The sequence below is a fragment of the Pituophis catenifer genome, unplaced genomic scaffold (assembly GCF_029215685.1).
Source record: "Pituophis catenifer annectens isolate HBS135680 unplaced genomic scaffold, rPitCat1.0.hap2 SCAF_2, whole genome shotgun sequence".
NCBI lineage: Eukaryota > Metazoa > Chordata > Lepidosauria > Squamata > Colubridae > Pituophis > Pituophis catenifer.
The window spans coordinates 156,220,829-156,240,575 of NW_027256882.1; the positions used below are offsets into that span (position 1 = coordinate 156,220,829).

Genomic DNA, 19,747 nt, shown 5'->3' on the forward strand with positions numbered 1-19,747 from the left:
GCCTATAAAGAGCCCCTGGCATCTGCCTTCAAGAGCTGCTGACGCGGAGTGCTTGCTTGTCCAGCTGCTGACGTTCAGTAGTGGGTGGGGCACCCTTAGCACTTTGACGCCCCTGTGGGTTTGGCTTCCTCTGAAACACAAACATGTGTGCGCGTAGCATGTTGGCTGCCAAACCTCCGCTAGCAGTTCCCAGCCCAGCCTCTGTAGATTGGAACCAGCTGCAGGCATTAGTCCTCCACCGTGGCTGGAAGGCAGCCAGATGGCTGGTGCCCAAGGTGTTCAGTGCACCTGCACCTGATAAAAGGGGGGGACAGAGTAGGGGGCAAAAAACAGGTTTTACCTTGCTGAAGGGAAGCTCTTCTTCCAAGAGGAACATGTTTCATCCATGAGCCCTTCTGTTTTGGGGAAAGAGGACATACTAGACATTCTTTCCAGAAGGGAAAACCCTTGGAAATAACTGCAGCTACAACATTCTGGCCAAACTCAAATATTTTTCTTAGCCATTGGGCTTAAGTTTTTATTTGAAATGGCATGTCACATTTTTAAGGAAAGAACAATATGATTTTATTCGGCTTTCGGTGGGGGTTTGGCTTGATTCTAAGTCAGTTGTGCTTCCAGATGGAGAGCTTTTGTCACTACCAATCAAAGGGCATGGCACAGCTGTTCCTTCTCCTTTTCCTGGATATGAAAAAAAGGTCCAAGGCAGGATTATGGGGAAAATATAGGAGGGGCACACTAAAATGTGAACTTCTGCCTGTGGGATGCCACAATAAAGATCTCATTTGGGGGGGAAAAAACATATAACCTTGACAGTTTAGAAAAGAGTTGACAACTCTACAACCAATGGAAGGTATAGTCTAGACCAGGAGTCTCCAACTTTGGCAATTTTAAGACTTGCTGGCTGAGGAATTCTGGGCGTTGAAGTCCACAAGTCTTAAAATTGCCAAGGTTGGAGACCCCTGGTCTAGAAAATAGTAGGAGACAGGTTTACATTTAAATAAGCTGCACAGTATTATTGGGACGGATGAATTCATTTAAGGGTGCATTCATTCTGAGTAGAAGAACCAGTTTTAACCCAGAGTTGAAACAAGGAATATTCCACAAATCAATACACAATTTTGATGCCCTTCAGAGGTGTTGGACTCCTAATGAAAATGATGGGAACTGGAGTCCAACGCTTGTGAAAGGCACCATGTAAAAAGGAACAATGGAATTGTTCAAACAGAAGGACTTGACATTTCAATGAACTGATTCAGCAACAACAAAAGATAGTTATGTTAAATGAGTTCTCAAAACAGAAATGCCTTTCTTGCAGAGCTGGTTTCTTTCTCTTACCCCTGTTGCTTTTCTTGGAAGGATTCTTCCAATTCAGTTCTCCCGGCCGATTTGCCAGTACACCTTGTCCTATGGCTGATAGCTTGGGCCAAGAAAGATGCTCTACTATTGTGTTGGTTTTCTGCCAATAAAAATTGTCGTGGCAGGATGCACGGGCTACAGATGAACATTGTCCAGAGTGACGGAACTATTGAAACAATCAGGAGTCATCTGGGGTCAGGTATCAAGATAGGAAAAGTCCCCTCTGTTTCTCTCTTGATGGAATTAGAAAGAAACATCTTTCCCCTTTTTCTGGGTAAGACCCAAATGTTTTAAGGGGCTTCTTCTCTTTAAAGTGAAGGAGCATTACATGCTGGGATTTGGTCAGAATCGATGGGCATTTACAGGGGTGGGCTGCTGGGGGTTGGCAGGGGTTTGGGAGAACCTCTAGCTAAGATTCTGTACAGTTCGGAGAACCCTCAAATCCCACTCCTGGCTGGCCCTGCCCTGCCCCGCCCACCCTGCCCCGCCCCTCCCAGGAGTCCCCACGCAGCCCGTTTTGGATGCAGGTAAGTGCAGAGCGAATGTGGAGGCTCGGGGAGGGTGAAAAATGGGCCTACCGGAAGTTTGGAAGAAGGCCTCTTGAGCCTGGGGAGGCCATTTTCGCCCTCCCAGAGGATTGAAGAAAGCCTCCAGAGCCCGGGGATGGCAAAAACACCACCACCCCGCCGTGGTGCAGGAGGCCAACTAGGCCACGCCCACTATGGCCATGCCCACCCAGCAACCAGGCTGAAAACCCCTTGCTAAAATTTTTGAAGCCCACCCTTGCATCGTACCATATTTCCTCACAAGCATAATATGAGAAAATGCCAAATGCCTGCCTTCTGGAGAAATATGGTCAGTGTTACTGGAAAGTTTAAGACTCCCTTTGCTTTAGAACATTAGGCACTGCCCAGAAATTAAAGTATGAAACTTGCCCAGTGAGGCTAATTGTTTGCTATCTTCCATCTTAACCTATCTCACAAACTTGTTTGCAAAACTAAACTTTTTGCCCAAAAAAAATTTTCCCCCCGAAGAGGAGCATCCTAAACCTGGCATTTTTGTCCTGAAAGAAATGAATTCTAGATCCCCATAGAACCTTTTGGTCTCCAAAGATGAAAAACCCTGCTTTGCAAAAAGAAATGTCTTTGGTTTGTTACTTTTTAAACAACTATTCACTTCGCTGCACTTCAACCAAGTGAGCCACTGCGTTTCCTGAAAAGGACTTTCTTCTCTAGAAATATTTGTTACTGTCTAGAATATCAGTCTCCACAATTCCAGTTAGGAACTCCAAGCACTTTGGCACATTCCACTCCAGAGTGAAAGTGTGAAGGACTTTGTCTTCTAGCTAATCTGATCTGCACCTGGACTGTTGGCAGGAGTGGGGCGGCGGGGGGTCGACTATCTGAAACTCCAAATTCAACATACATCAGGCTGTGTTGAGCCAGACACAATCAGCAACAGGGCTAGTAGGCAGAACAGCTGTCTTTGAAGAAGACTGTCAGGATCACCTTTCTAGGGAAGAAACTGCTTTTGAGTGGTTAATGTTTAGGAATTAAACTCTACTACTAACTTTCTCAGTCACTCAGAAGTAAACAAAGCCTGGATGAACTGAGTGCATCTATCCAGTCACCTGTAAATGCCAGAACATGAAAAAAAGGAGCATGAAAAAAATAATGCAATCTGCAATCATGACAGTTGGAACCTCTCTTCTCCCACAGGTCCTCCAGTTGTAGTCAGGGCCAGGTTGAAAGTCACACTCCCCCATTGGATGTGTCTTCTGATAATAATAACTGTCCCTTATAGCAATCCTTGGGATCATTTGTAATGGTGCTTCCATGGTCTCTCAGAAGGAGAGGGGTGGAATGAAATGATGCAGGCAGAGAGGACTGATCTTTAACCTCCTACTACCCTACTAAAATTGCAGGTCTAGAAGGAAAGAAAATAGTCCTTAATCAACAATGCATCCAAGAACCGAGTTGCCCAACATTTAAATTTACCCTCTTAATTAAGCACTGCAGTGATAATATTTTTCAAATGCCACTTCTGGATCCTTTCAGGTGGTCGAGAAGCCAATGTTGTTAGCTCTGCTGCTTAAGGGTCTCATTCAGAAGTCCTTTTCAACAAAACCCAGCAAGTTGCATGGTAAGGCAGGGACTTTGAGATGGTTGCTGGTGTCTGTCCCAAAAGCACTTGGCAATTCAATGGTGTTTATTACCTTTGCCAGCCAGTTCCAAGATATGGCAGAGAACACTCTGAAACTGGGAGTTGTCTTGCAAATGTACTCGCACACCCGCTTTCCTTTGGATCCATGTTGTGCCAGAATGCTTTGCAGATCTGGGTTCTTGTTGGAAGAGTGCATGATTTTGATATGATTGGCAGCCCAGGACGCTGCCAGGGATGTTAAAGCACAGTCTCTCGGGACTCGCCACCTGCTCCATCAGTGTTGCTGGCTGGTAAAGCAATAGCTTTGTTGCTTTGAGTGGAACTGCAGTTGGCTTTAGTTTTAAAACACATTGTCAGATAGCTTTCAGAGCCTTCTGTTTTTCCGCAGCACTGTTGCCATTGCTACGAAAAATTCTCCCTTTCTTTCCAGTATTCTTTTAAATGGTTGCAAAAGGCACCGTGTATATAGTTTGTCCATGTATCAGAAAGCACGGAAAGCACCCCAAAGTCTGTACCAGCAGTTGAGAGGGGGGGAGTGGGGAGGGAAAGAGAGAGAGATGCCTAAATAGGGAGGAAAAGGAACACTTAAACTAAACATCCATTGAGAATGGAGCAAATTTAGTGGCCATACAATACTTTGTATTTGTGTGTTTGAGAGGGAAATCTCAGGTGGGGAATTAGAATCGAATTAGCATTCTGGGCTGCAATTATCTGCTGCAGGTTCTATTGGTTTGCCTTTGTTTTTGCAGTGAGGACCACATTCCCACCAGAGAATTTGTTTGGAAAATACAGGGCAGGCAAATTGAATGGGCCCAGGTAGAGCCAAAAGTAGACTACAAGACCCAGGCTTTCATTCTAACAGTCTTTCTTTTCTGTTCTTCCTTTCTTTCTCTTATTAAGTGGGCTCACACAATATGCTTAACCTGTTTTGCTGAAATAACCCTGGTTGTAGCTCAATATATTGTGCAAACCTAGAAATGTAGCCCAATGAGTAAGGTCCACTCAACCTTCTACATTTTATATTCTCTTCTCGCATCCCTTTTTTTTCTGTCTGTCTTTCAAGATCAGAGAAGAAACCTATCTTTCATCAGAGGTTTGAACGGATGTCTTGTCAAGGGTTTTTAAAGTCAGCTCCAGGACCCCATGAAATTGGGCCAAGGGCTACAAGTCTTAAATCATTTAATCGGCAGCTGGATTGGTTTGCTGGCTATAGATCTGCATTCAGGGTGCACCTTTCATTTTGCTCCTACTTGTCTGGTGATGCTTCTTTAACACAAGATTTTCCATTTCATTCCAGAACGTTGGTTAGGAATGGAACCCCAGGGGTTAGGTACATATTGACAGTTCTGTCAATTACTTTGAACTGAAGGGAAGAAAGGAGATATCTGGGCCCGGAGATCTAAGTGGGTTTCCCCTGCCTCCTCTGAGTGGCAAGCCACATTTCCATGCACCTAAAGAAGTTCTCACCTCCCCCGCAGACATTGCTGAGGCTGGAAGCCACAGGCTGTTCACCTTCAAGTATGCTTATTTACTTCAGTGGAATTTCCTACTAAAGCCATCTGAAGGTATGCCATGACATTTACCCCTTTGGGGGGTTCTCCCGAGTTTGATTTTGCCTTTTATGAGGCTATTTTTCTTTCTCTTCTGGAATCCAAGCCATCATTACCGTTTGGGGGCTAAGTGAACATGCAGAATGTTTTGTGGCTTCTTGTTTTCCGTCAGGTTTGGCTTTCTTCCAAGGGGCTCTTTTTCCAGAACAACAGGAGGGCATATTGACTCCATTTTGTCCCATAATAACCCAAATCAAAATACTAGATAGTAAATCCACATTTAAATCCTATCATTCACCAGTCAGCACAAATTGTCATCATTAACAATTTCAGGATTATATGAGGAGTGAGGGAGGATGTTCTGAGATGGAATATTGACTCTTTCTGTATTGTGGAAAGAGTTGGATTCGTGACCTAAATCGATCTTTCCAGTTGATATTCTATGAATTCATCATTAGGAGGGCTTTGGCTCCATGAACATTAGGTAGTATACTGCAGGGGTGGGTTCTACTTACCTTTACTACCGGTTCACAATGGGGCCATACGTGAGCATGCATGATGTTCCTGATGATGTCGGGGTCAGTGGGCGGAGCCTCCTGCCAGTTTTACTACCGGTTCTTGCGAACCGGTCCGAACTGGGGGCAACCCACCACTAGTATACTGTCCCTGAATTTGCACATCACAATGAGGCAAGATATTATTTCTTTGGTTTTCTCTTAGCAAAATAAACAAATCCAGCCATTGTGATTTACAGGCCATGATTTGTGGCTTAGCCAACCAACTGCGGTTTATTTTTCAAATTATAGTTAAATAGAATTCAAAGCCTTTAACATTATCCTGAACAAACAAGCCCGTATCAGAATGCAATTATGTTTGACTAAAAAGTTGGCTGGTACTTGGTGTAAGAAACAGGCAGATGGAATCTGGGCTCTTCTGAACAGCCCTAGGCTGCAAGCATGAATCCTCTGTTAACCTATTTACCAATCTGACCCTTTAAAAAGAAAAAATTAAATCCTCCACGGGACATCCTCAGTTCCACATTCATGAAATGTTCGGGTTTGCCCTTAACACAACCCAGCCTTTGAGAAGTGTTGGAAAGATGGTTACATTCTTCAGAGCAGCTGCTCCGGGATTCTTGCCAGGTCTTTGACTCAAACATTGCCTTAAAAACGCATCTCGTTACGCAGTCGGTTTTACAAATGTGAGGCCTTTAAGCAAACTCAGAGGTTGTCTAGGCCAAAAATATTTTTAACAATAGGAAAAGCCATCAATCTTTCCAGCTGCTGAGTTATCGGTGTCTTTTATGCTTGGCCCACATAATTCCATTCCGAGACAACAGTATCACCGAGCAGGAGAATTTGGAAAGGGGAGGAATAAAAGAGGCTAGACCGAGGCTAGACTCCTGTCTACAGAAGTGAGCAAACTTTTTTTAGGGATTGAACTAAACTTTGCAAAGAGGCTTTTGCATCTAACTGTTGAGCCAGTAAGCTCAAGTTTCCTTTTGGCCAGGCCTCTTTCCAACCTGTTTCTCAGCATGCTTGCTCAAAAAAAAAAAAAAAGACAATGCTATTCAGCAAGAGCATTTTTGTTGTTTGTTTCTTCAAGTCAGCCTTGACTCCTGGTGGCAGCCTGGACAGCTCGCTGCCATTTTCTTGGCAATGTTTTTTGGAAGTGGTTGTCCTTGCCTGTTCTACCTGGGGCTGAGAGAGGGTCTGGCTCAGAGTCCCCCAGATGACTTCATGCCTAAGGCAGAACTCATGATATCTTGGTTTCTGTCCTGATGTTTTTAACCTATTCTCCAAACTGTCTCTCAGAAAAGGAAATTGTCCCTTCAAGTCAGTTTTGACTCCAGGCAATTGCCTGCAGTTTTCTCAGCAACGTTTTCAGAAGTGAAAATGAAAGGAGAGGCAGTTTGGTCTACTGGTTAAAGCACCACGCTAGAAGTGGGAGACCGTGAATTCTAGTCCCGCCTCTGGGCCAGTCACTCATTCCCCACACGGTTCCTGTTGCTGTGGGGAAAATGAGAGCAGTGAATGTGTGCAGGGTTTAGTTTAGTTTTAGTGTTTGCCGCCTTGAGTAGTTTGTAAAAATAATAACGTGGGTATATAAATATAAATAAATAGATAGATAGATAGATAGATAGATAGATAGATAGATAGATAGATAGACTGCCCCAAGCTCACCGAATTGGTTTTGTGCCTAAAGCAGAATTAGAACTCACAATTTCTTAGTTTCTAGCCTATTGCTTTAAACCACTATGCCACGTTGCTTTATAATAACCTTTTTTTAATAATAAGCTAATTTGTTCTTCTTATGTTTAACAGCAGTTATTTTTTTCAAGTAGTCATTTCCCAGCAGTTAGCATCTCTAGAGAGAAAAAAGGCAATATTGCTTCATGCATTATTCGGGCACAGAGTTTCCTCAGAGTTGCTTTTTAGAAAAAGAAAGGTATCCAGTAACAGAAAAAAATTATAAACTTTTGTTAACGGTATAACAGAAATTAAGAGTAAAGGAAGAGAAAGCAGTGAAGTAAAGTATGTTGTAAACAAAACAGATCTCCAAAATTGGCCAGATTCCTTAAAAGACCTCTTATTGTTGAAACAGAAAACAAATAGAAACACAGTTAAATAACGCATATCCATTGCTGCAAGGCAAGTATAGATTTATTCTTCCAGTATTGCATAATAATTATTTTGGTTATAGTTTGTGTGGAGAAAGAAAGAGCACAATTCTTGGTATTTTGAGAGATTCTAAATATTGGGGATATAACTAGGAGGAACACAGGTTTCTTTGATGTGTAACATTGGTTTACCATATTAATAATCTTGCAGTATTGGTTTTATTTTATTTTATTTTATTTTATTATTTTATTTTATTTTATTTTATTTTGCGCCCATCCTGCCATGAGGCTACCCTTGGCAGCTTACCATAGTAGAACATAAAATATAAAAAATGTAATAACCATAGCAAAATAGTCAAAACAATAAAAATAAAATAAAATAATGCAGTAATATAATGCAGAATTAAAAGATGGGTGAGGAGGGAACATGATGTCGGGGAGGGTGGGAGGTGGGATCTGACGCAGGGGAAGGCGAATGAGGTCTGCCATAATAGGGAATGATCTTGCAGTGTTTTTCACTCCTGTCCGGTTCCATGTGCTGGGCTGAAAGGTGCAATGATCTCCATTTACAAACCAGTTTCTTCTTGTAGGATCTTTGCCTTTTGAAGATATACTGTATCTGTGGTGTTCACTTTATGACACCTTAGATTTTCAGTTAGCTTTTGATTTTTCACACATTTAATGGGTGATGTCTTTTCTGTTTGCTGTCCTGAGAACAGCAAAGGTGAATGGAAGTCTTTTAAAATGTTTGAAAGCCTGAATCTGGAAGAAATCTTAAACTACTTGGAAAATTACCTCAGGGAACTGAAAAGAAACTATAGAGTGAGGAAAATACTCAAGATACATAAAGAGGAAAATCTCTTGAGAAGACTTGAGAGGGGCAGTGAAATGCATCTTAAAATATATTTATGATTGAGGGTTAGGGAGAATCCTATTAAGCCTGCAACAGGTGCAGAAAAGCACATACAGAAACTGGCTTCAATGTTTTATTCCCTAGTCACTCCTGTCTCTAATTTCTTCTCCTTGACTGAGGGGTTCCACCGGGTTTTACCCTGAGAAGGGGAGAGCAAGTAATAAAAGAAATATGTTATATAACTTGGCTGGTCCTGCCATCATTTTAACATCTACCATGTTTTCCAATAATCCATCTTGGAACTGATTTTTAACTCTACACAGTGACATATTTAATATGATGCAACTAGCTGTATCCATCTGTGGAGCTTTACAAAAAACAGATAAAAATTTGCAGTAGCAAATATCATTTTCAAAAATTGCTTCCTGCAAGAGAGAAGCATCCAAAATGTATTTGCATGATAAAAACAAGTTTTATGTGAATTATTCCATTAAGCTAAACCACCTAAATGTATTTAATTAGATTACAACTCTATCTAAAGTATGCTGGCTGGGGAATTGTGGGAGTTGAAATCCATACATCTTAAAGTTGTTGAGGCTGAAAAACATTGATCTAAAGATATACATGCACTTCTCCAAAATTATTCTATACTGTAAAATGTAAGTTTTTAAATATTCAATCTGCAGCTTGGCCAAAACAGATTTAAATTTGTGTTAAACTACCTTTAGTAGCCTGCGACAGGTGAGTTCTCTACAATTTCCCCACTGCATAGACCATTCAGGTGCAGATCAGCTTGGCTTCAACCAGCTTCCTCTATCAAATACCTTAATTTATTAACTCAGGTCTAGGGACTGCCTTAATGTCAGTTTACGAAGGCAATAATCAGAAAATGTCCCAATATTATTAAATTGCATTTAAAACATACAATGCATGGCCGGCTGAAACTGATTCCAAGATTGCAGGGTTTTTTTAATGGACCTCATCTGTTTATTTTTGTTTTTTAGGCATTTTTACCTGTGTCTTTAAGAGAAGATGCTATTAGCACTATTTTATTTCCAGAACAGAGAGCTTTTTAAAAAGTCTATTATATGCTTATTGCTGCAGAATTAAAAAGGAATAACCTAAGTAAAACATTGAAATTGCATACAAGCCTCAGGGCTTGGTCCTCTCTCCCCTCCTATTTAACATCTACATGAAGCCCCTGGGTGAGATTATCTGACGATACGGGGTGAGGTATCAGCAATACGCTGATGATACCCAGCTGTATATCTCTACCCCGCGTCAATTCAGTGAGGCGGTGGATGAGATGTGCCGGTGCCTGGAGGCCGTGAGGGTCTGGATGGGAGTCAACAGACTCAGACTTAACCCAGACAAGACCAAGTGGCTGTGGGTATTGCCTCCTAAAGACTATGTTGATTGTCCATCCTTGGTTCGGGGGGGGGAACTGTCCCCCTCAGAACGGGCTTGCAATTTGGGTGTCCTCCTAGACTCACAGCTAAGATTAGAGCAACATCTGTCAGCTGTGGCTAGGGGGACCTTTGCACAGGTTTGCCTGGTGCACCAATTGCAACCCTACTTGGATCAGGAGGCTCTCCTCACAGTCACTCATGCCCTTGTCACCTCACGGTTAGATTTGTGCAACGCGCTCTACATGAGGCTACCCTTGAAAAGTGTTCGGAGACTACAGTTGGTCCAGAATGCAGCCGCGCAAGCTGTCATGGGTGCACCTAGGTACACCCACATTACACCAATTCTCCACGAGCTGCACTGGATCCCTATTGGTCTCCAGTCACAATTCAAGGTGTTGATTATTACCTTTAAAGCCCTACATGACTCAGGGCCAGGCTATCTTCGAGACCGCCTTCTACCGCATAGCTCCCAGCGACCGGTAAGATCCCACAGAGTTGGTCTCCTCCAGGTCCTGTCAGCTAAACAATGCCGGCTGGAGGGCCCGCGGGGGAGGGCCTTCTCTGTGGCTGCCTCAGCTCTCTGGAACCCAGTTACCTCCTGAGATCTGGACCATCCCCACCCTATTGGCCTTCCGAAAAGTGGTGAAGACCTGGCTTTTCTGGCAGGCCTGGGGCTGTTGATCTCGCTGTTGCGATATGGCGAGATCCAGCCATGAATGGTGTGAATGGGTTTTAATTATTTTTAATGTTTTAATGTTTAATGTTTTTATATATGGTTTTTAAATGCATTGTAAGCTGCCTTGAGTCTTCGGAGAAAGGCGGCATACAAGTTGAACAAATAAATAAATAAACAAATAAATAAATATCCTTTCCTTTCAAATTACCAGTTTTCAGTGACAGCAAAATCAAAAGAATCATCATAGACTTTTCTAGTGCTGTAGTCCTGCTTCAGACATTATTACAGTGTCAAGATGTCAGGATATTTGCATTAACAACCTCCTGCCTGTATTTTCTCACTTCCACTTCAGTCTGTTTTTCTTACTACAAAAGGTGCTTCGAGACAGAGAGCTCCTTGTTCTATCACCCAAAGACATTTTGCAATTGTTTTATTTTGTTTCTTCTTTGACAGATCTCTGGCAGCAGTGCAGCAGCCCAGGGGGAGGGAACAGGGGAGAGAAACAAAAGAAAAACACAGGAGGGTTCTGGTACTATAAGGTGGTTTTAGAAAAGGCTGGTTGTAACACTGTGTGGTCTCTCTGCCTTATTTGTAGTATGTTCCTCCATCCCTAACAATATTTACAGTACTCTCTTTTCCCATGCCTTTTTTTCCCTTAAAGTTCAGGAGAGGATCCCGAGGAAAACACAAATTGGTTTCCTTTCCACAACTATCTTTGGCTCGGTAGTTTACAGAGGAATACTGTATTTTCTAGCAACAGAACTAAAAGTATCTTCTGTCCCCTTAGCAGCAAACGCATTTTACTGTACTGCTTACATTTTTTGGAGGATGACAAACGAGAAGGTATTCCTTCCTCCGTGCATCATTTTGAAAGCGGTCAATAAATGTTCAGATCGCATTCTGGCAATGAGGCAGAGACAATGGCCAGGAAAGGCCCCATTAAAGCTACCCCAGTTCAGTCAAGGGAAAGAATGTGGAATATCCCTCCGGAGCTCTTCTCAAGGGTTTGCAGCGTGAGGCGGTTGCGCTCAGCACTTTTCCCCCTTTCCGACTTTTAGCTTTCTTCTTTAGCACTGGAGCACCGGTTGCTCAAAATCCCCACATCTTACATAGGGTAACCTGGCTGTCGTCGCCTTCATCACCAGCAGAAGAGTGAAGAGAAGAGATTTACTTTTAAAGGAGTGAAGGGGGGGGGAATGGAAAGGCAAGGCTCAAGAAGTCTGTAGAGATTCTCAGTCACCCAGATCAGGGGTCTCCAACCTTGGCCACTTTAGTGGACTTCCACCAGTCCATGACAGGTGGACTTCAACTCCCAGAATTCCTCAGCCAGCGCATGGACCCTGATCCAGGTCATGGTTGTCCCAAAGGTGCCTTTTTTCAGGAGGCAACTGGCGTTTCTTGTTTTATTTTTTTTTATTTTTTGAAGACGTTTCGCTTCTCATCCAAAGAAGCTTCTTCAGCTTCCTGAAGAAAGTCCAGTTGCCTCCTGGAAAAAGAAAAAAAAAAAAAGCACCTTTGGGACAAGGCTCAAAGAAGTACAGGAGCGAGCCAACGTTGGGCACTCTCTCCCTTGAGATTCGCAAGGGTCGCCGTGGATTGGAACCGAGGGGGGGCGGCGCCGCCATCGAGGGAAACGAGCAAGGCGTGGCAGGGGGTTGCAGGGACAGGCGGGTCGAGGCCATAAAGCCATTGCACGAAAGTTGAGAAAACGGGCTCTGGAACCGCACCTCGAGCCTTCCTTCGCTTACGGTCCTTCGCTTCACATTTCCGTCCGTCGAACCTTTCTGCTCCGTCGCTACCCGACCCCACCCCCTTCCTTTCTTTTTGGTTCTTCCTATGACACTCTTTTCTTTTCCTCCTCTCTTTTAACCAACACCCCCTCTTTTCTTTTTTTTTTTCCCCCCTTCAATCCTTGCTTAGGAAAAGGCTCTATTTTTAGCCGGGAGCGGGGCGGGGGGGGGGGGGGGTAGCTCTTTCTATTTTTAGATCAAACAATTCTAAGGCGTGCGTCAATGGAACCCCGTGTGCGTCACCCGCGCAGACATTCCGATCCCGCCCCTCGCTCCGAGGGCGCCGGAACATTCCGCCCCTTTTTGCCTTGTATGGCGAAGGCTGCAGCCGAGCTCGTGCGTCAGAGGATCTCCCCCCTCCCTTTTCTGGCCACCCCTTCGCCTTGCGTCACAGAGAGCTTAAGAGAATCTCCTGGCCACGGGCTGGTGAGCCCCAGTGGCTTAGTCGGCGTCTAGACTGTAGGCAGCTCGCTCCGGCGCGGGCTCGCTCGCTCTTATCTTCAGCTTTGATCTGCGCGGCGGCGGCGGCGGAGAACGGCAGCGAGAATCGGCGCTTTCCCCGATGCGCTTTGGGTTTGCTTAAAGCATCATTCTCCGACTTCCCCGACAAGCTTCATGTGCAAAAGTGGAAGGGACCGCAGCTAGATTCTTTCCGCTCCGTTGGGTATGTGTGGATTTCTTGTTAAATCCCCCCCTCCTCTCCCACCCACCCTTTTCCCGTCTGCTTTTTCGTAAAAGTGCAGGCGCGCTTCGTTGACTTTTTCTTTGTCGTGGACTGGTTTGCAGGACGAGGGATGCTTTTTTTTTAAAAAAAAAAAAAAATCGGGTCGGGAAAGAAGTTGCGGGGGAATCGGAAGGGATCTTCTTGCTTGTTGAAAAGTTAGGGAGGCGCGAGAATTGCGGGCGAGGAGGAGAAATTAGAGGTGAGGTTGCGCTTTATCCTCTGATGCGCTGCAAAATGAAAAAGAAGCGTGAATAGCGAGGGAGGGTCGTTCTACCTAACAAAGCAGCAAACGCTTGCTAAGTGAAGAAGTAGGGATGTGCAAGTCCCATTTGCAAGAGCAGAGTAGAGTTTATCCCTGAAGAGTGAATCTTAAAAGACCGGCGGTGCCTTCTGTTACTTGTTCGTACTTTTAACTGTATGAACTGCAACAGGGTTTTTCCAAATCGGCCTGTTTTGATTTGCAGATCTTAGAAAGTTACTAAAACTGCCATATGTTATCTGCCTGGCTCTTCCTATGTAGTATGGGACAACTTGAAAGCATCGGTTAAGGTATACAGAATGCAAAATCCCTGAACCACTGGACTAAAAATCCTACAAGGGCAGGCTTTTTCTCCTTAAAAAAAGAGGTATTTTTACTTCTAAGCTTGAATTGCAAGAGGATCTGGCTGCTGGGGGCTTGGCTGATGGCAACTATAATGGTGCACTTGTTTCCAAAAGCAGTTTTCAAAGTCTACATTTGCATTCTAAAGGACAAAATTGCTGTAACAGGAGCTTGTGGGAGCCCTGGCAGATGTGTACCAGTGACTGGATGCATTTTGCCATTTTTATGTCCTGTGACCTTGATTGTGATGTCAGCGTAGGATGGGCTCCTCACTTGGGCAAAAGTGAAGTCTCTTTTAGAGGAAAAATTGTGATATTAAGAAGTGAAGCGATCTGATGCTTGATAAGGAAAGTAATATTGTACAGCTAGTGCTTGCGTCCGGGCGCGAGGCCTCGTCATAAGGCCTGGTGATTATACCATGTTTTGGAGACAAACAGGTCAGACTCTTAATGTCTTAGATATCTGAAGATATTTTATTTTTCATCAGGCTGAATATATCAATTCTGCCCATATCAAATTGAGAAAAGAACTTTAAATCTCTCTTCTCTGTTTGGAAGATCACTATGGGAAAAGCTGTTTGTGCCAGATTCGTATTCTCACTCTGCCTGCAGCTAGTCCTCTTATACTTGCATATTTTTTTGTTAATCTGAAGGTAATATGCATTGTGTGTCTGTGCACATATGCACGTTTACATTTTTCTTTCCTTGATGCAGAAATTCCCCTCCATATTTTCAAAAAGTGGACACCTTTGAAAAAATGTTTTCTAATGTTCTCTCTCCCCCCACCACCTTCCCTTTCCAAAGAGATGCTCTTTTTTTGTGAGTGTGCATATCCATGTTTGTGAGCCGATCTACTGAGCAGCTTGGTACCATCACAGGTGTTGAAGGACATAAATCAGCAAAGCTCCTAGCCTGGTGCTTTCATGTGGCTTTGCAAGGGGGTGGAGGGCTTGCAGTTCCTGGCATGTTCAGAGCGACAGGTGCTGCATCAAGTTTGAGCACCTGGCAGCCTTTGCTATGGCGGGCTCTCCCTGTTTCTAAGTCTGTGCGCCAGACTTCAAAGGCTGAAGAAGTCCACTTGCCACAGTCTTGTCTTTGTCTATTGTGAGCACCTCCTTTAGTGGTCTTGGTCACCCCAGAATCATTAAGTTAGACTGTAAGGGGTTTGAAAACCTTGACTGAAACCAGGAAGCTTCAAAGTATAAAATGGGTTGAATCCCAGAATAATCTCAGCAACTACACAGAGCAGTGTGGAGTAATCACAGCATTCCCAAAAACTTGATTTGTTTTACATATCACAATCCTGTGCATATTTATCCAGCAATAAGGGCAGCTCTGTTTTAAAGGTTTTCCTCTCCAGCGAATCTGCCTAGGACAGAAATTTAGGTAGGAAGAGAACCAATTGCCTTCATTATGTCATCGTTAAGACACCTTCTACCAAGGAAAAGTGTCAAGGCAGAAAGCGGGGAAATGTGAATTATTTTATTTTCCATGGTTTGATCACAGAAAGTGGGAAAATGCCAGCTGGCATTTTCCACAGAATGTGAAATGATTATTTCACAAAAACAGCATTGGGGTTGGTCTCTTGGAAAGAAGCCCATACTTACCTCTTCCATTGATAGCTTTGAGTAGTGTTGATTATCTTTTCTGCAGATCAGACATCTTGACAGGCGCAGTTTTTCTCAACTGCTGCCATTTATACAGTATGGAGTGCTACATCAGTTGAATATCTTGATGTGCAACTGTTAAAAAGAATAGGAAACGTGCAAAGTAGGAAAGGGGGCTGCATAGACCAGGGAAGAGTTGGATATCTAATACCAGAATCCATTTGCCCTTGTTCAAATGCAGCTCGACACAAGCAGTGGATTCAGTCTTGGAACATTTGAGCCTGGAAGAAATTGGTTTCAACAAGAAAAGCTTCTTTTAGATAATTCCACCCATTGTCGAACTGACAATAACAGTCTGTTCCTGTTGCAAGTTTCCTTAAGCTGTTGAGTATTTCTTCTTGGAAACAGCGTGGTCATTTATGCTGAATGGTGCCAGTTTTTGCTTACAGAGTTCGGAATCTTTCTGTGGTTTATTTTTTACATTAGCACTGAATCAAGTTGCTGGGAAGTTGATCCGTTCCTGCTGTTCTGCAGCTCTACAGCAGAGGGTGCTCTTGAGCAGTCTCTAAAGTCTAAAGGCAGTCCAACAAATTGGGAGGAAATTGTAGGGCTGCGTGGAACACTATAATGATGGGCTCCTGTGCTGTTCCCCTAAAGCAGCAATGGATGAATTGCTAACCTTCCCGTTCAGCTATCTCTCAGGATCCCTTGCTATTGGCCAGGCTGTCTTGGGCTGATGGGAATTGTAGTTCAGCCATCTCTTGAAGACACAGATTTCCCATTCCAAAAGCAATCATCTCTCCCCTGATTGGTTTATAGCTGCCATTGTTCTAGAGAACTTAGCTGTTGGCTCTTAAGTGTTGGGAGGAATTGATATATTAGGTTGAGATTTCAGCCTTTCTATTCCAGGGCTATCCAAAGGCAAGCAGTGCTTGGTCACTGGTCGCAAAGCCTTCCATCCTGCTGATTGCAGTGAGGATCCAGCTAGCCTTCAGTCTTACTACCTTGAGTGCCTTTGTTTTTGTCTCAGCCTTTGAAGGTAAACGGAAGCTGTCAGATGATGGTGGGGGGGGTGGGGGTGTGTGTGCAGGGCAGCAAAGTTCTGCAAACAATGCTGCTCTGCCTGTCAGATGGGATAGTAGCACATCTGTTGCTGCATCTGTTTTACAGTGATTACAGGAGCCATTTGTGCGCTAAAACAACAAGGATCCCAAAGGGGCGGCTCGCAGGGTAAAGAGGTGAGTGTGTCGTTATAGCAACGCCATGCCGTTTCCATTGGAAGATAGTAGAGGACTGTGAGAGAAATACACAGAGGAGAAAGCGATGGCAACAGTGCCTGCAGGAAGAAGACACTTGTGCTTCCAACAATGTTCTTTGCTACAAAGGAGGTTAATTCCAGTTCCTCTCTCATGATTCCCTGGTGAGGCTCTTGGTGGAAAAGGGTTGGAGCACCAGCCGTAGATGCATGAGTGGAAGTGTTTTTAGGCAGTTAGGCAGGCACTGAGAAAGAGAGAAACTGAAGCATCTTGAAATGCCTTTTCTGGTGAATCCCATTTAAAAATACATTATGGCCACAGTGGGAAAAACTACCAGTCCCGGAAGAGAATAGGTCATTCACCTGTTTTCAAGAAGAGGGCAGAAATATCTAGTAGTCAAGCTATTATCTACCCAGGTAATTATTGGGTGGATTCAGCCTTCTATTATAGGACTGTTCACAAGAAGTGTGTTGCCTGCCCTTCTTTTTGCTTCAAATGTCAAATCAGTACAGAAATCAGGCAGTGTTCAGAGGAATATCCTTTCTTGCAAACGTTTGCATGTCCAGCAGGTCTTAGGGTAGACGATTAAAAGCTAATCCTCTCTAGTCCATTGGGAAAAGAATTTCATTTTTTATAGTGCCATATTCTTAGAGGAAGAATTCTTATTTTAATTGCTTGGTTTGATTGTTGTGAGCCGCAGAGTGCTGTGGAGAGTTGGGATGGCATTCGGATTTAATAAGACGGTGGTGATGCGCATTTTTAGGACAACAGCAAAGTGTGGGGAAATGAGACCTTCCATATGGAGACGCCGATGGAACAGCCGTGAACTTTCTCAGATTCCACTTCAGTTAGTTCAATTTCATTGTGTATTTTCAGAGCATAATGTATATTTCCACTATTGATTTCTCAGTCCAAGGGTGGGCCAAGGCTGCGTTTCAGCCCTTTTGTCTCTGCTCTTACTTTTATTTTGATATTTATGCCTTCAGGCCCAGGGAGAAAGTAAGTATTATCAGTCAAGCCATTTTCTTTTAATTCTGATTTACAAGTGCTGTCCTTTTTTCCCTCTCCACAGGAGCTGGTAGACTAAATATCACTGTGTCATTGTTGTATACTGTGGTTAGATTTAGCATGGAGGCTTTAAAAAGGCAATGGGGGAGGAGAGGGTTCCAATTAGAACAGTATCACAAAGAACTAAATGTCCAGACTGGAATAAAGGACTTCATGATTTCTGCTTAAAAAAAAAAAAAGACTTGACTTTTAAAAAGCTTGCACACTAAGGACTAATAACATGAGAAGTATCGCACCGAGCTTTGTTTTAAAAGGCTCACTGTTGATCCTTCCTATTTGCTAAATATCTGCTGTCCAATCAGCCCTTGTGCTCAGCGGTGCTAGCAGCAATACCTAAGATTAGGATTACAACCGCTGTAATGGAGCTCCCTAGACTAGTCCTGCATTAGCTAGGGAGATGCTGCTCTCCATTTGCAGACGTCAGAACTTCCTCTGGGGAGAGTAGGCTAATAAATCCTGTGTTACGAGGAGCCCTGGGTATCACCTGTTGCTACATTGGAACAAATCATAACAAGCCTTAACAATTGGATATCCAAGTTCTATTTTAAGAATACAGAATAACAAGATCAGATAGCGTCAGTGGGTGTGCAGAGGAGTTATGAGGTTCCAAAAACACATGGACAAGATATTTTCTTTTAAGGAAGGAAGTTGAGTAGAATTGGCCAATGTAGACTGTAAATGCAAATCTTGTCTCGGATGAAAACTCAGCAAGGGACTCAAATCACCTAGCTGTTGGGAATTGTAATCCCTCTGCCACTTTCTCTTTGGGAGCTTAGGCAGTGGTGGGATCAACTGTTTCGGTGATTGCGTGCTTCGCGTGCGTGCACAGTTTTACAAAAATTTACCTTCCGCGTTACTGCTGGGAGTAGCACAGCTAAGGCACGGCAATCCGCTCTGCCGTGCGAATCAGCTGAGAAGATATAGAATATAGCTGTAAGATATAGCTGTAAAGCCCAGAGGCGGGTGGGAGGGCAGGCGCACCTGATCGTTGGAGCAAACCAGTTCACTCCCAGCTGATTGTTGGAGCTACTAGTTCGCCCGAACCGGTCCGAACCGGTAGAATCCCACCCCTGATAGAGTAGGATATTGATTCACATAACATGTTGAACTCTTGCTAAAATTTGGGGACGAATTAACTGGGAAAAACCTTAATAGGAATCACGTTCGTTTAAAAAGGGTATCAACAATAATTTTTCAAAATCTCTTTTTGGCGCATGCTTTTGCCAACCCCATCTGATCCTGTTAACTAATTGAGAAGAAGCTGCAAGCTTCAGTTTGGTTTTTTTGGTTTTTCAATTGAAGTTCAACACAGGTAGTCCTTGACTTATGACAGTTGGTTTAACAAGGGCTCAAAGTTACAATGGGCTTGGAAAAAGTGACATATGTTCCTATCCTCAATGTTCCTATACCACCCCCCGGGTATCACAATTGATCACAATTTGGGTGCTTGGAAATTGGCTTGCATTTATGATGGCTGAAGCTTCTTGTGATCAGGTAATTATCATTTACAATCTTCCAAGCCGACTTCTGTCAAACAAAATCAATTGGGGAAGTCGGATTTGCTTAACGGCTACAGTAAAAATGGTTGTAAAATCAGGTCCAGTCACATGATGATTTGCTTAATGACTGCATTGTTTAGTGGCCAAAATTCCAGTCCCAGTTGTGGTCATAAGTCAAAAACTACAGATAGCCATTTCTTGGGTGATGCAGTTCTTACCCATCCAAATCCCAGGCTGGTCTGTCATTTGTGATCAATTTTAATTAGCAGAGTGAGGATTATTTCCAAGTAAAGGAGCTCCTGTCCCTCCGATAAACGGGTTATAGCCTTATTTCAAAAGTGCAGTGTTAAAACCACTTGGAATTCTCTATGTCTCAACCTCCTGTAATTCTTTCCTCTGTTAAAGCAGCTTTTGGTAACAGAACCTGACCAATATTCATTTTGCCACAAGAGTTGCTGCTACAGACTTGACTTCCATCTCAACTAATGCTTCCAGTTATAATTCCTTTTTTGGAAAGTGGCATTCTCAAAAGACACTATAAAGCTCTGAGATTCTGTTTTCCCAGCAGTTTCAGTT

The 19,747-nt window shown here is 43.5% G+C and overlaps 1 protein-coding gene across 3 annotated transcripts in view; it reads left to right on the forward strand.

Moving 5' to 3' along the window:
• Positions 1-19,747, forward strand: part of NR4A1 (nuclear receptor subfamily 4 group A member 1) — a 43,014-nt gene that overhangs the window by 5,523 nt on the left and 17,744 nt on the right. Inside the window, exon 1 of one of the 3 annotated variants that reach the window (XM_070937821.1) lies at positions 12,586-13,081. The exons of 1 other annotated variant lie outside the window; for it this stretch is intronic. The gene's annotated coding sequence lies outside the window, so the exon portion shown is untranslated. Of the gene's footprint in view, positions 1-12,585; positions 13,082-16,472; positions 16,587-19,747 lie in introns of those variants that run through there. One more of the 3 variants, XM_070937822.1, reaches the window with a different exon arrangement.